The 16,036-nt window shown below is 43.1% G+C and overlaps 2 long non-coding RNA genes across 2 annotated transcripts in view; one reads left to right on the forward strand and one right to left on the reverse strand.

Annotated features, from left to right (window-relative positions):
* Window positions 1-1,524: 1,524 nt before the first annotated feature.
* LOC135970942 (uncharacterized) overlaps window positions 1,525-16,036 on the reverse strand; it is a 28,793-nt gene continuing 14,281 nt past the window's right edge. The window contains exon 2 of the long non-coding RNA XR_010586881.1: window positions 1,525-2,148. This is a non-coding gene — a long non-coding RNA (uncharacterized lncRNA). The remainder of the gene's footprint in view (window positions 2,149-16,036) is intronic.
* On the forward strand, window positions 5,033-6,581 carry LOC135970799 (uncharacterized). Its single transcript, XR_010586647.1, has 2 exons — window positions 5,033-5,118; window positions 6,318-6,581. It is a non-coding gene; the product is annotated as an uncharacterized lncRNA (long non-coding RNA).

The following is a 16,036-nucleotide window of genomic DNA, read 5'->3' on the forward strand; positions in this document are numbered from 1 at the left end:
ACAGGCATCCCAGCTCCTCCTCCAGGCTGTGCTCTACACAACCTCCCTTCACCTTGCCTCAGGCCCACCTCAGAGTTTGTACAGTTTCCTACCCAGCAAACCCCAAATTGGTGCATGCCACTCAGAGAGGAGCTGCATGGTTTCAGAAAGTGAGCAGCAGGGATTCTGGGTGTGTGGGAGAATGACAGAATTAAAAAGGAAAGAGAAGATGGCCTGTCCCTCTATGGCTCTGCCTGAGGACAAGGTAGTGGGGAGGGTTAGAAAACTCACCCAGGTGTATCTCCATGTCTGGCAGTGACCCCAGGCTTCTGAGGCCAGACACCTCCCTGCGAAGTTACATAATAGATAAAGAGAACTATGTTGGATGGAAATGGAGGAATCACGGCTAAGATCTGAAGACCTGTTTACCACTCTGATTCTGCCACCTGCCAGCAAACCTGCGATGCCATTGCCCATGCAGCAGAGTCTGGACTTCCAAGCGCAGTATACAGGCCCTGCATGATCCCACCCCTGTTTATCTCTCCAACCTCACCTCCTTTGTGCTCCACTTCCCTCTACTCCGGCCATCCTCTCGCCCCTCCTCACTACCCCACCCCGCTCCCATGCCCCACAAATACACCAACAATATCAGACAATTTAGAATCTTTCAAATATCTCGCACTGCTTCTGGCCCCAGGATGTTTGTATATACTATTTCCTCTGACCTCTATGCTCCTCTATCCATACACTCCACAAAGCACCACAGGGAAGTTTCTGCCTGGGGAAGAGCCTCTTGCCATCTCTGAAGCCCCTGTAATGTTGCCCTTCTCATAGAACAAAGAAGTTCTCTGACTCTCAGAAGCCTGTAGACCCTTCAGCACACAGCACAGTGCAAAAATCCTCTTTCGGTCTCTGTGCATAAAACTTGGCTCAAATTTTATTTGGGGCCAGTATTTATGCCTCTCCAAGCATTACATGCACATAAATGTACATTTGGACATGCTCCCATACTTCAAATGCTTCTTATGAGGATCTGTTGATTTTTTGGTAGGCGTTAGATGGTAGCATGTTTTTGTTTTTTAATCACAAAAGGAACATGAAATGTAATAAAATTGAACAACGTGCAGCATACATTTCTCTTCTCTGTGGCGTCTTTTCAGAAAAAAACTGTGGCCATGGAATTTAACCATCTCTCTTAGTCTGTTGGGCTGCTTTTTAAAAAGGCCTTAGACTCTGCAGCTTAAAAATCAGACATTTATTTCTCACAGTTCTAGAGGCTGGGAAGTTCAAGATCAGGGTGCTGGCTAATTGGGTTTCTACCGAGGGCCTGCTTTCAGGTTCATGGATGGTGCCTCCTCATGCATCCTCACATGGTGGGGAGAAAGAGAACGAGCTCTCTGGTGTATCTTATAAAGACACTAACCCTATCGCATCACAGCTCCACCTTTATGACTTTATTTATCTGTAATTACTTCCTTACTCCAAATATAGCCACATTGGGGGTTAGGGCATCAACACATGAATTTGGGGAAGACATAATTTGGTCTATAGCACACCTGTGTTTTTTATTCTTTTGAAGCCCCTGCCTTACAGTAACCTGATCCCATACTATTCAATTCCCAAATAAAAAGGGCATGCATGCCTGGTGCCTTGAAGGTAATTCTGACACTCAGTTATATTTTTAGGGAGTTCTTAAAACAATTACATCCAGAAAACTTGAAAAATATAAAATATACCAAAAAAGAAAATCAAAAGTCACCAACAAATCCCTTAATCAGGAGACAACATTTTGATATGCATCCTTCCAGCTAATGTACATAACTATCTAGTTGTCTATCCATATTTTTAATAAATATTGTATCATCCTTTACAATGTGTGGCTAGAGATGGCCTATATACTAATTACAATTCAGCTCTGGTTCTCTGTGGATGGATTGTGAACCAAATAACATACCCAAGGATCTGATAAACCAAAACTGTCTTTAACATTAGACTCTCAAAGAACTATACAGATTCACTTTTTTCTTTCTTCTTCTTTTTTTTCTTTTTTTTTTTTTTAGACGGGTCTCACTCTGTTGCCCAAGCTGGAGTGCGGTGGTATGATCTCTGCTCACTGCAGCCTTGACATTCTGGGCTCAAGCAATCCTCCCACCTCAGCCTCCTGAGTACCTGGAACAACAGACACATGTCACCACTCCCAGCTAATTGTTGTATTATTTGCAGAGGCAGGGTTTCATCATGTTGCCAGGCTGGTCTGAAACTCCTGGGCTCAAGAGATCCTCTTGCCTCAGCTTCCCAACATGTTGGGATTAGAGGCATGAGCCACAGTGCCTGGCCGAGACTCACTTTTTATCATGACATCTGTCACCAGGGACTCTATGTGGATAAACAATCACACCCCTGCCCTCCCACACACACACTTAAAACATGCTCCCCAGTCACTGCTTTGGAATAAAGACCAAACATTTACCATGGTCTGGAAGGCTCTGAGTGGGCACATGCTGGCCCTGTCTACCTTACAGCCCATCACACGCCACTCTGCACCCCATCTTTCAGTCTTTAAGACGACAGCATGAAGGGTCCTTCCTTAGAGAAGTCTTCCCTGAATACCTAACTAGCCCAAATTCCCGTTGTATGCACTCCTAACCTCCCTTTCTTAGCATTTATCTAGGTTGTGATTTCACATTTTTGCTTGTCTTCCCAGCTGAGCTATAAACTCAAATATAGTAGGCACTCAATATTTGATAAAGGAACAACTGAAGAAAACAATGCATACTTGATTTTTTACCTTAGTGTTTTCTGATGAGGTAAAGCAAAACTGAAGCCCTTCGTTTATTTCCTCTCTGAGGTCACACAGCCAATTAGACATGTAAGGGGTTTGAGATCAGGACCTCAGGCACCTCCAGCTGTTTATTTGTTGCAGAATGAAGCTTCCTCCCATAAACCAATGACTGGGGATGAACAAAGGAGCTGGTTTCCCAAACTGAACTTTTTAAGCAAGGTCAGGAAATTGGGGGTTATTTTCCCAGGGAAATGTGGAAACTGCAAAATTATTGTGAACAGGGTAAAAAGTTATGGCTTATGTTTGAAGGAAATTGCTTTTCACTATAGAAAATTACTGCATGTTCTCTATCTCTGAACACAATTTCTTCTATGATTATGAAATCATATTCTTTTCTATGTATTTTTTCCCTTTGCTTCTGTCTGCAGTATACATCAAATAAAAGACTTTTAAAAAAAGGGGGGGGGAAAGAAGGAGAGAAATAAAAAGAAGATACAATGACCAGGCAAGTAATTTATGAGAGTTACCCATCTGTTTCTTTCACAAATGCAATAGGCTTCTTTAATATAACATTTATTAATATCGATACTGGTCATATTGAACAAAAAGAACTTTAAGAGGGGAGAAAAATCAAGCAGCCAGTGATAAACATGTGCTAGGAAGCAACTGCTGGCATGATCAGTATTTGGCTTGTTGAGAGTGGGAGCAAAAAAAGAGGTACAGACACTAATGACAGGCGTAGTGGCGGGGGCACTGGTCAGAGGTGCTGTTGCAGAAATCTTGCTGCACATGCTTGAGTATACAAGAAACATACCTTTTTAATTATCTCTCAGAACTTTCAACAGTAAACCTCACTTCTTTGTGAGGTAAGCACCCCCTATGTGCCATGTTTGTGCCACTGTCCTAAATCTCCAGGGTGTCAGGACATCTAGGGGTTGGGGTTGTGGTGCACAGAAAAAGCATCACAGGTTGGGCCTCAGTGATCTATTGATATGGCTGCTCAGATCCTGCACAGCCTGTGGTCTTTCAAACTGGGTGCCACATCATCAAGGCCTTTCTTTCTTGGGTCTCACTGCCATCTTTCCAAAATACCAGGAAGCCAGTCAGTCCAGGAAGGAGGAGTCCCCTGCTATGAGTTGAATTGTGACCTCCAAAAAAGATACGTGGAAGTCCTAACCCCCAGTACCACAGATGCAGTGGCTCACACCTGTGATCCCAGCACTTCAGGAGAGGTGGAAAGATAGCTTGAAGCCAAGAGTTCAAGATCAACCTGGTCAACAGAACCAGATCCCATCTCTACCAAAAAAAAAAAAAAAAAAAAAAAAAAAACCAGCCAGGTGCAGTAGTGTGTGCCTGTAGTCCCAGCTACCCAAGAGGCTAAGGCAGAAGGATCACTTGAGTCCAAGAGTTCGTGACCAGCCTGGGCAACATGAGATCCTATCGTGCGCGCACATATGCACACGTGGGTGTGAGAGAGACAGCAAGAGAGAAACAGAGAACGGAAAGAGGGAGGGAGGGAAGGAGAGAAGGGAGGGAAGGAGAGAGGGAAGGGAAGGAAGGAAAGAAGAAAGGAGGAGCTAGGGCCTGCCACAGTGACTCATGCCTGTAATCCCAGCACTTTGGGAGGTCGAGGCAGGTGGATTGCCTGAGCTCAGGAGTTCTAGACCACCCTGGGCAACATGGTGAAACCCCATCTCTATTAAAATACAAAAGCTTAGCTGGGTGTGGTGGTTCACACCTGTAGTCCCAGCTACTCGGGAGGCTGAGGCATGAAAAATCACTTGAGCCCCAGTGGTGGAGGTTGCAGTGAGCTGAGATCACACCTCTGCACTCCAGCTTGGGCTACAGAGTGAGACCCTGTCTCAAAAAAAAAAAAAAAAGAAAGAAAAGAAAAGAAAGAAAAAAAAGAAAAGAAGGAAGAGCCAGGAAGCCTTTACAGAGGTAATCAAGCCAAAATAAGTCATTAGGGTAGGTCCTTATGCAATATGATGGGTGTCCTTATATAAATAGGAAACTGGATACAGAGACACAAATGTAAAAGGGAATATGATATGAAGATACACTGGAAGAAGACAGCCATGTAATTGAAGTGATGCATCATCAAATCGCTTGGAGGAAACAGGAATCTATCATGGGGATAGTGAGCTGTCTCATGGACTCCAAGAACAGGAATGTGCTTAGGCTTCAGAAGGTCTTAGATCAAGGCTCATACTAGTTTGCTAGGGCTGCCATCGCAAAATACCACAGACCAGTAAATAACACAAACTTATTTTCTCACAGTTCCGGAGGCAAGGCTCAAAGTCCCATATAAAGGTGTTGGCAGCGCTGGTTTCTCCTGAGGCCTCTCTCCTTCGTTTGTAAGTGGCCATCTTCTCTATGTCTTCATATGGTCTCTGTGTGTGTGTCCCAATCTCCTCTTCTTATATGACACCAGTCAGTTGCATGAGGGTCCACCCTGATGACCTTGTTTAACTTCGATTAACACTTTGGAGACACTATCTCCAAATATAGTCACATTCTGAAGTCCTGGGCGTTAGGACTTAAACATATAACTTTTATAGGTGTGGTGGGAGGCAGGGGCAAGGCATAATTCAGACCGTTCTGAACCTCCATCTCTAAACCCTTCTTCTCCACTCAATCCATCTGTCGGAAGTCTTGCAGACATGGCAGCCAACAGCCCAAACTTTTTCATCTTATGGCTTCAGCCACTAGAAACACTCTCCCAGCTTTCTCATCCCAAGCCCAGAAATTCCTGGGGAAGACACCCACTGGCCCAGGTGAGATCACAGCTGTAGAGCACTATTTCCAAACTCTGAGTTTCTAGGGAAACATGATGGAAGGGATCCCCTGCCCACCCCCAATTTTGTGCAAATTACATGTAGGCAAACTCCAATTCCTCATTTTCTAATTGTCTCACCAAATCCAGCTTTTTATGCCAATCTCAATTCTTCCTTTTAGCAAAATTGATTAAGAAAACATTCATTTCTTGTGTAGGCTGTCTTGCAGAATGCTTGTTCCCTCAGGCTAGGTTATTTTAATTTTGACTAAGCTGAGAAGATGGAATCTGGGAGGGAGGAAGATATGCCTCCAGGTGCCCACTCCAAATAATTGTTCTCCACTTGTAAAACTAGTAGAAAGTATATTCTCTTCCCTACCACAGATACATGCTGCCCAGCCAACTCCCAACTCACATCTTAGAGCCCATGGGACTTTCCAGTTAGGTTCTGTGAGGTGTCCCTTGTCACACGTGCCAGTCCGCACACTGTTTCTGTTCTGCTCTGAGACAGGGTGACTGCTCTGAAGAAGACAAGCTTTTCTGGACCCAGAGCATATAGAGAACTGACCGTCCTTGGGTTGTTACTATAGACTGAATTTTGTCTCTCTAAAATTGAAACCCCAACCCCCAAGGCAATGGTATTTGGAAATGAGGCCTTTGGAAATGACTAGGTTTAAATAAGTAATGAGGGTGGGGTCCTCATGATGGGATTAGTGTCCTTAGGAGGAGAGATACCGGAGCTTTCTCTCTCTCTTGCTCTTTCTCTCTCTGCCACGTGAGGACACAGAAGGCGGTCATCTATACGCCAGAAAGTGAGCCCTCTTCAGAAACCAGCCATGCCAGCACCCTGATCTCAGATTTCAGCCTCCAGAACAGTGAGAAAATACATTTCTATTGTTTGAGCCATTCAGTCTGTGGTGTTTTGTTATGGGAGCCAGGGCAGGCTAATACAGTTGTTTTTTCCAATTCCTTCTTTTTAGTTTGAAGGATTAAAGAGTTCTTTGGGGATAGAAGAAAATAAATGTAATATTAAATTGATTTCAAGTTTGTGTGTGAGAATTTTTTGTTTTAACTGGTTTGGTTCTAGATTGTAAAAAAAGAAGAAGAAATGAAAAAGAACTCAGGTCTAGAGGAAAGGTAACACCCTTCCACAGGGCTCAATATAATTTTTGTTTTCTTTTTTTTTTTGAGACAGAGTCTAGCTTTGTCATCCAGGCTGGAGTGCAATGGCGTGATCTTGGCTCACCGCAACCTCCGTCTCCCAGTGATCAAGTGATTTTCCCACCTCAGCCTCCCGAGTAGCTGGGACTTCAGGCACCTGCCATCATGCCTGGCTAACTTTTGTATTTTAGTTGAAATGGGGTTTCACCACGTTGACCAGGCTGATCTCAAACTCCTGACCTCAGGTGATCCACCCACCTTGGCCTCCCAAAGTGCTGGGATTACAGGCATGAACCACCATGCTCGGCCTTTTGTTTTCTTTGAAGCTGGGGTCAACCCTTGAATGAGTCATCCGTGGTCAGAGCATTATAGTTGAAAGGCAGAAAAGCACAGTATTGGGCTCTGGATCTGGACTACTTGGGTTCAAATCCTAGCCTGGTGAGAAACTGTCACTCTGTGCCTCAGTTTCCTCATCTATATAGGAGATAACATTAGCGATACTTTAGAAAGGGACAGTTCCTGTAGGCACTCCATGAATGACACAGGGAACATGGTAAGTCTTGAGAGAAGGAAGGGGTGCTCAATTTGTCATCCTTGGTCATTCCCTATAAAGGCTGAGAGCACCTAAAAGCTATTTCGGGAAGGCTTCTGGCATTCAGAAGGGAGTCCCAATGATCAGAACATAAAGCCCCACAGGGCAGTTATCCAAGGAAACAGGAAAATTGTATATACACATCCTATTAGTTTACACATGCTTCGACTATTGCTACCCAAAGTGTGGTCTAAGGACCAGCAGCATCAGCATCTCTGGAAAGCTTGTTAGAAGTGCAGAATCTCAGACTTACTGGAATCAGAACCTGCCTTTGACAAATCCTCAAGTCATTCGTTTGCATGTTAAAGCATGAGAAGCACTGGTTTCAATGTTACCCACTATGTTGATAACAACCATTTGCACCACCACTCCTAGAGGAAAGTGGAAGGAGTTTCTCTAGTCTTTGCAGCAGATGAGGTTCCTCACACCTGCAGTCACTGGCCACTGTGTGTCTGTGGAAAGAAAACCAAAGGACACCAGGGGAGCTGCTTCAGAAACATCTCTTTCCTGTAGGCTTTTGTTATGTTCTCAGCAAATCCAATAGCAAGATATTGGGTTCTGAATACTGCAGTAAGTATAAAATCATGACATACGTGAAATGTGAAAATCGAATATGCAGTGAAACTTGATCATTTGCATGTAATTCAACCCGTTAGACCACGTAGGGTGCACTATGTCTTCCCTAAGCTTGATGCCCTCTCCCTTAGCCTCTATACACAAATCACAACCCATTTACACCTCCATTCTTTCACGTATTGTACTGTTCTCTAATCCTTTTTTACTTACTCTTTGCCCTCAAGAGAGTGAAATCATTGACAACTGGGCTTGTGACTTTTATTTCATTATCTCTCACACCTAACACAATGCCAGAGACACTGAGATGTATGGAGTAAGCAGTCACCTAAATTTTCGTTGAAATGAAAACTGTCAACATAGAGTATAAAAAGACTAGACCACACCTTGTAAAAGATGTCATAGGAACCCTAGAATTTGTATTTTTATGCAGAAAATTAATCCAGATGTTGTCTATGTTTAATTAGTCGATTTATTAGGAATCTAAGGATATTGAAAGAAAATGCATCATGGGGGGGCGGAAATAAGAATATACAACGTGGCAGGGTCAACCAAAGAAGAATTTCTGGATGGAAAGTTTGGGGAAGGGAATGCAATGGAGAACAGAAGGGATGGGTGTGGTCTCTCTCTAGCCTTAGTAAGTGTCATGAGGCAGAGTGGCGTATACCCATGCTGGGATCATCCAAATTATCCCAGAGTCTACAGCTTCTTGCCCACGTAGGCAGGGAGCAAAAGTCGACCACGGAAGCACTTCAGCAATTCACAGCCTTCCTATGATGCATGTCCTGAGCTTACAGGTTCTGGATGAGTGTTGAGGATTTCCTGTAATCATTGGGATTGTCTCTACTGCTGCAAGGACTGTGCTTAGAATGACACTGCCTGCAACCTTGGAAATGTCTCCTTCATCTGTGAGTAATAGCCAAACCCAAAAGGGTCATTCAAGCCAAGTACACACTTATATTTTTCTATAGAAAAGAAAACAAAAGATAGACACATGAGTCAGACAGATGGGGATCCCTGATCCAAAGCTATGCTGGAGGATGTGGCCCCAGTGTCTGACCAAGTGGGTCAGCTAATGGACTCTACTTCCTTGAATTCAACCAATGCACCAGCCATGGGTAGTGATGGGGCACTCTCAACCAATGCACCAGCCATGGGTAGTGATGGGTAGTGATGGGTCCTTTACATGGACAGGACTTGCTTTGCCACACTTTCCTGTGGCTGTGCATGCATAGTAGAGTGTACCTTCTCAGCAGGCAGGTGGAGCCCAAGAGAGAAGAGCCTGTTGCCAAACTCACCACTCACATGGGGCAGAGAGGAGTTAGGTCTGCTATTCGAGGAAAACAGTATCCTCGAGTCAGTGTTGTTTCCACTTCCATGAGGTGGTGCCCCAGTAACCACCTACCACTGCTCCTTTAGGGACCCTCCTGGATCTACAGGTGAAAGTGCAGATTTACCCACCACAAGGTTCACAAGTAGATCTAACCTGCACGTGAATCAAAATCCCAAATAGACCATTAATCTAAGGCTGAAAATTCACTCTCTCTTGTGTTTTCCATACCAAAATATGTCATCCAATACGGCTCATCAGAGGTTCTGAAATTAGATTTACTGACAACATGAACATATTCCAATAATAAAAATGATTCTTTATTATTAAATTCTTGAGGAAAAATTTAAGTCCAAAGACTAAATCCTCTTGTAAATGAAAGTCGAAAGGAAACAAATTTTTAAAACAAATGAAGTTGCCTAAAACAAATGAAGTTTTCCAAGTCCAAAATTCTTAAGTCGAAATTAGAGAGTTCTTGATTCAAAAAACAAAAACACGGGTGAGGGGCAGGGAGAGGATTCAGGTTCTCTCTGCAGCGATCCCACCTTCCTCTCATTGGGATGGATACAGTTTCTTCAAGCCTTGAAGTCTCACATAAATGCTCTCTTTTTAGAGAATCCAAAGATGTAATATGACATATAGTTATTATAGCACTGGCTTCCTACCCACAAAATTTGGAAAACAAAAGCACTCTCAGGGATTCCTGGAAAAAAATTAGGTTCCTAGAATTAGTGTGTCATGTTGGCAAAGACGATAGCAGAGACTTGGGGGGTATCTGAGAGGAAAAAAAAATTGCAGAGTTAGTCTTCCCAGGATCTGCACTAAAGGCCCAGAGCTGGAATTTAAGCTCAGCTGAGATATGCTTCCATGCAGGGTATAATGGTGACACAGCTCATTCACCATGTCTAGGGAGGAAGCATCTCCACTCTGAGCGAGGCCTTGTTGGAAATGTGCAGTGGTGGTGATAGCCTTAGGCACTGGGTCTTATTTGAGAAATTTCTTTTCCTTCCAGCATGTCTTGAATTTTCATTTCCCTTTGAGTGCTGTGTTTCTGACATCTCAGACATGAATGGAGTGTAGGCTCTTAGGGACACTGAGCCCTAGATTCTTTCTGAACAGTGAGTAGGGAGTTAGTACTGGACCACAATGGTGCTTCACTTGTCTCTCACTACAGAATTGCTGAGGCCAGAAAATCTGCTTCCCAGGAGATCCCATTCACCTTTGTGTTTGCCAGAGTTGAGACTTGGACTAGGGGATTCCTGCCCCTAATAACTCAGGGATGTATCAACTCTGTGGACCTAGGATTTAACCAGATGACCTCTGAGATCTCCTCAAGAACCAATGATTCTATGGCTGCCAAGGTAACAGGTCCCTTCTGTTTTGCTCTCCAGGCTTGAGCTATTTCCAAGTCTCAACTTTTGCCAGGTAATTCCTGAAGCTCCAAAGGCCCCTATCCAACCAGCTTCCATTCAGAAAACTTCACACCTTCCACCTCTAACTCCTGTTGCTGGCCATCCCATGGTAACTCAGCCTCACTCACTTTACACTGACTCCTTACTGCCTTTCCTCGCCTTTCACAGACGTCTCTGGCCTCTGGAGCCTGGTCTCCTTTTAAATTGAAATCCTGGCAATCTCAGATCCTACTGCTCCACTTCAGGAGCCCCTATTGCTTCCCCATCCCTTCCTCGGGTCACATAAACATCACAGAGCATCTCCAGGCCTCAGGACAGAAAAGGGATTAACCAAAATCCACATATTACACATGCCACTCATAGAAAGACATTTCTTTTTAATCCATAAGCCTGCCTAACACTGCTTTGTCCCCTCTCTGATGGCTTGCCCTGGGGATAAAACTGCCAGCTTTTCCAGTGAGGGCAGTTAAACTTTAAAGATCCTCTCATCTGTGGTGGCGTTGTGACCTGGAGGAAGCTATTATTATTTAACATGAATCAGGGGCCTTCAGCTCCCTCATGCTTCCCACTGATCTCACTCTCACTAGTTACAGGCTTTGTACATCCCCTGCTGGCATTTCTGTGTGATATCGCTGCCATACAGATGCTGATAAATGCTATATAAAAGTCTATTAAATTAATCTAATGGCTGCCATGCTGGTCCCCTAATGACACAGCAGATAGGAGGGTCTTTAAATGTAAGTGCTTCTAGGAAGGCTCAAAATTGTTTCCTCCACTGGACAGTGGTTTAAATAAGCAATGTATAGCTCTTAAGGGGATTTGCTCAAAACTTCAATTTTCTCTGCCCAAACTAGAGGCTCCATGTAGGAAACCACTTTACCAGGTTCCTGAAGACAAGCTTGAAAAATATTCAGATTTATTAGTTAAATTTTCCCTTTTATGGTTTTTCATCCCCCCTCGCTGTGTCCTTCTCACCTCTGTCATTTTCTCCTTCTAGTCTGCCTTTTTATTAATCTACTTTCTGACTCTATAGATTTGCCTATTCTGGACATTTCATATATGTGGACTCATACAATATATGGTCTTTTGTGCCTGGCTTCTTCCACTTCATATATTTTCAAGGTCAAGCCATGTTGTAGCATATATCAATACTTTATTCCTTTTCATTTCTGTATAATATCTCACTGTATAATTATACCATATTTTATCTATCCACTTTTCAGTTGATGGACATTCAGATTGTTACCATTTTTGGCTATTATGAATAATGTAGCTATGAACATTTCTGTACAACTGCTTGTGTAGACATCTGTTTGTGTACAACTGCTTGTTTAGACATCTGTTTTCATTTCTCTGGAGTGTATACCTAGGAGCAGAATTGCTGAGTCATATGGTAACTCAATGTTGAACATTTTGAGGCACTGCCAGATGACTTTCCAAAGTGGCTGCATCATTATACACTCTCACCAGCAGTGTTTGAGGGTTCTAATTTCTCCCTGTCCTCACCAACACTTGTCATAATCTGTCCTTTCGGTTCTACCCATCCAGTGGTTATGAAGTGATAGCTCATTGTGGTTTTGAATTGTATTTCCCTGATGGTTAATGATGTTGAGCATCTTTCCTCGTGCTCATTAGCCATTTGCATAGTTTCTTTGAAGAAATGTTTACTCAGATTCTTTGACCATTTTGCAATTGTCTTTTTTTTTTCTTTGATGCAGGGTTTCACTCTGTCACCCAGGCTGGAGTGTAGTGGCACGGTCTCGGCTCACTGCAACCTCTCCCTCCCGGATTCAAGCAATTGTCCTGCCTCAGCCCCTGGAGTTGCTGGGACTACAGGTGTGTGCCACCACGCCTGGCTAATTTTTGTGTTCTTAGTAGAGACAGGGTTTCACCATGTTGGTCAGGCAGGTCTCAAACTCCTGATCTCAGGTGAGCCACCTGCCTCAGCCTCCCAAAGTGCTGGGATTACAGGCATAAGCCACCGTGCCCGGTCTGCAGTTATCTTTTTAGCTAACCTCTTGAGTCCATCCATCTCTTTTCATCTTCCTAGTCAAAGATGCCATCATGTTTTTGCTGGACCACTGCATAAGCAACCCAAATGACCTTCCTGTGCCTACTCCTGCTCCCTTCCAACCTACTCTTCATATAGCAGTCAGAATGTTATCTTTAAACTACAAATCTGATCTCATCACTTGTTATTTAACACCTTTTGGTCAGTTCCCATGGCTCTTGAAATAGAGCCCCAAATCCTTCATGTGGCTCACAAGGCCCAGGGTAACTTTTCCATCCTATTTTGAACCTCTCAACTCCCTACTCTGTGCTCACAAACAATGACCTCCTTTTAGACTCTCAAATGCTCCAAATTCCTTCTGAGCTTCCATACATGTACATTCAATAGGTTCTAACTGAGACCTCACATGTTCCAGGCACTACTAGGATAGACACTGAACATGTTGCAGTAACCAAGTCCAATACACCCCCTGACCTCTTGGAGTGGGTAGTCTGGATGGGGAGAGAGAGAATCAACAAGTAATTAAATAAATGGCGACATAATGCCAGGTACAAAAGGTACCAGGAAGGAAGAGTACGGTGCATTGCTCCCACTGCTGAAAATGCTCTTCTTTCCCACCCTGTCCTGCATAACTCTTCAGCTAATGCATCACATCTTCAGAAAATGCCACCATGATTTCTAGCTTAGGTCAGTTTCCTATATAATGCACTTTGTAACTTTTCTTCACAGCATATATCAGAAACATAAATCAATTATTATACTTTTTATAATCATTTAACATCCTTCTGCCCCACTGCATCATAAGTCTTTTTCCCTACTGTGTCCACAGTACTTAGCACAGTCTCTGGAATGAATATTAAAGATTTTGAACAGATATGGGTTGAACGAATAAATGAATGCAATAACAGAATAAGTGAATGACAGCTAGAACCCTAAGTGCCCAACAACCCTCCAACAGGACATCTGTTGTCTTAGACCCCCCCACTTCTTTCACTGCCACTGCTCAAGTTCTGGAAAGTGCCTTCTTTAACTTAGTCACTGTAATTCAGATTGTTCCTTTTTATTGTCTCATTGCTAATATGTGCCCAAGGAAGAACAGTTCATCTGCCCTTTCGGAGATGATTCATTAGTAACATCACACTCAGACATCCATTGGAGTGTAGGATCAAGGACAGCACTGCAAGACTGAGACAGACAGTATGTATAGCATTAATTGCAGTTGGAGATCCCAGTATGTTCCAGGGACAGTCATGAACATGCCCTGGGCTTCTATCAGCCTGGCTGGTCAACGGGTCATTAGCCTCTTAATCTCTTATTTCCCCTTTATTCTAGGTCCAACCCAGAACCCACTGTCGGCAACTATGTAAATAAAAAAGCTGAGATCCTTCCTGCCTAGGTTTCCAGGCATAATTCTTAGCCAAGACAAACTGGAACCTAAGTACTTATGACCTTCTCTAGGTTCTCCCATCCTCATGCCCTGAATCCTTCCTGTAACAGCTCTTCCCAGGCCTTCACCATCCTAACCCATTTAAGGCCACCATGTAATGCCCCTAGCTGGAGCCTCCTCATCCACTTATCCCGGACTAACCCCCAGTTCCTCTTGTTCCCATTTCTGTTTCTTCATGGCTTCTCTCACTCCACATTTTTGGGATCTCAGAGTCATCAATCTTACGTTAAATTTTTTTGATAAACCTTACTGGGCTACTTTTGATGAATATTTTGGTGAGTTTTAGCATACAAGAAAAATGAGATCAGGCAAAAATAGATACCCGAGATATGAATATATTTTTTCATTGGGCACTGACTGCATACCTGTTCTTCCTACAACCTGTCATTGTCGTCCCAACTTTTGCTGGTTCCTAGAGTTAGTTTTGGTTTTTCTTTGCTGATTCCTAAAGAGGCTGTATTTAGTCTCTGCTCCCCAGTGCCAAGCTCAGTGCCTGCAGGTGGTAGATACTTAGTGCAGGTTTAAGGGAGGATAGACAGAGGAAGGGAAAGATGAAGGGGAGAGGAAGGGGGAAGGGACAGTCTTAAGCTTATATATAAGAATTGTACTTCTTTAGTACACTGTCTTGAAACAGTGTAGCTAGTATAGCTATCCAATGTGGTGGCCACTAGCCACATGTGGCTATTAATATTAAAATTAATTGAAATAAAAATTCCATTTATCATCAGTCATATTTCAAATGCTCAATAGCCACAAGTGGCAAGGGCTACTCTGTTAGACAAAGCAGATGTAGAACATTTCCATCATTGCAGCAGGTTCTATTGGGCAGACCCTAGAAACTTCCTAAATGCCCATAAAAGTTTTGTTTTGGGGTAATAGGGAGGTGCTTGGTGGTCGTTTTGTTAAGCATGTGGTGAGAAAATGAAGACCCCAGATCTTAGACCCTGAATATAATATAGGCAATTCTCTTTATTTCTTTGAGAGGATAAGATTTTTGAAAAGAAAAACAAACAGAGAAATAGCTGGCTTATCTAAATTTAAGAAGGTAAAATAAACTTATGATTTCATGGACCTACGGCACAAACTTGAAAAAAAGGTAAGCAAAAAAGAAAAAAAAAAAAACCCTTATGATTAATTACTCCTATTACTCTTAATTTTAACCTATGTTTGAAATACCATCACCCTGCAGCAGAGACCATATCTGTTAGGCAAATTAGCAAGCCCTGTAACAGCAAGGGAGCATCAGGCATAAAACCTCATTGATCTTAATCCACTAACACAGACTTTGTGAAATTGCAATTTTTTTTAATGTACCAATTTAGTTAATTATATAGGAACTCTAAAGGGAATTCTGTTTTTAGGCAATCTTTAAAAAGCACTTAATGTGCACATATTATATATTTTTTACACTTATTAAAGTGTATTCCAGCAGAACTTCTGCTTAAATAATTTTTATTAGCTTAGTTTTTGTTGTATTTACTCAAAAGAAATAAAGTAAAAACAAAATTCTTTAGTGCAGAATTTTTATTAATTAAGTCAGGGCCTCTCTCGCTACCTCCTGATCCCTCTCTCCTGCAAGCTACATTGTGAAATAGTGAGATTTTTGGCTGGGCATGGTGCTCACACCTGTAAACCCAGCACTTTGGGAGGCTAAGGCAGGAGAATCGCTTGAGTCCAGGAGTTCAAGGCAGCAGTGAGCTGTGATCACACCACTGCACTCCAGCCTGGGTGACAGACCCTGTCAGAGAGAAAGAGAAAAGGAGAGAGAGAGAGGAGAAGGGAGAAGGAGGAGGAGGAGGAAGAAGAAGAAGAGGAAGAAGAAGAAGAAGAAAGAAGAAGAGGAAGAAGAAGAAGAAGAAGAAGAAGAAGAAGAAGAAGAAGAAGAAGAAGAAGAAGAAGAAGAAGAAGAAGAGGAGGAGGAGGAGGAGGAGGAGGAGGAGGAGGAGGAGGAGGAGGAGGAGGAGGAAGAGGAA

This window comes from Macaca fascicularis, chromosome 5 (genome assembly GCF_037993035.2).
Source record: "Macaca fascicularis isolate 582-1 chromosome 5, T2T-MFA8v1.1".
Classification (NCBI taxonomy): Eukaryota; Metazoa; Chordata; class Mammalia; order Primates; family Cercopithecidae; genus Macaca; species Macaca fascicularis.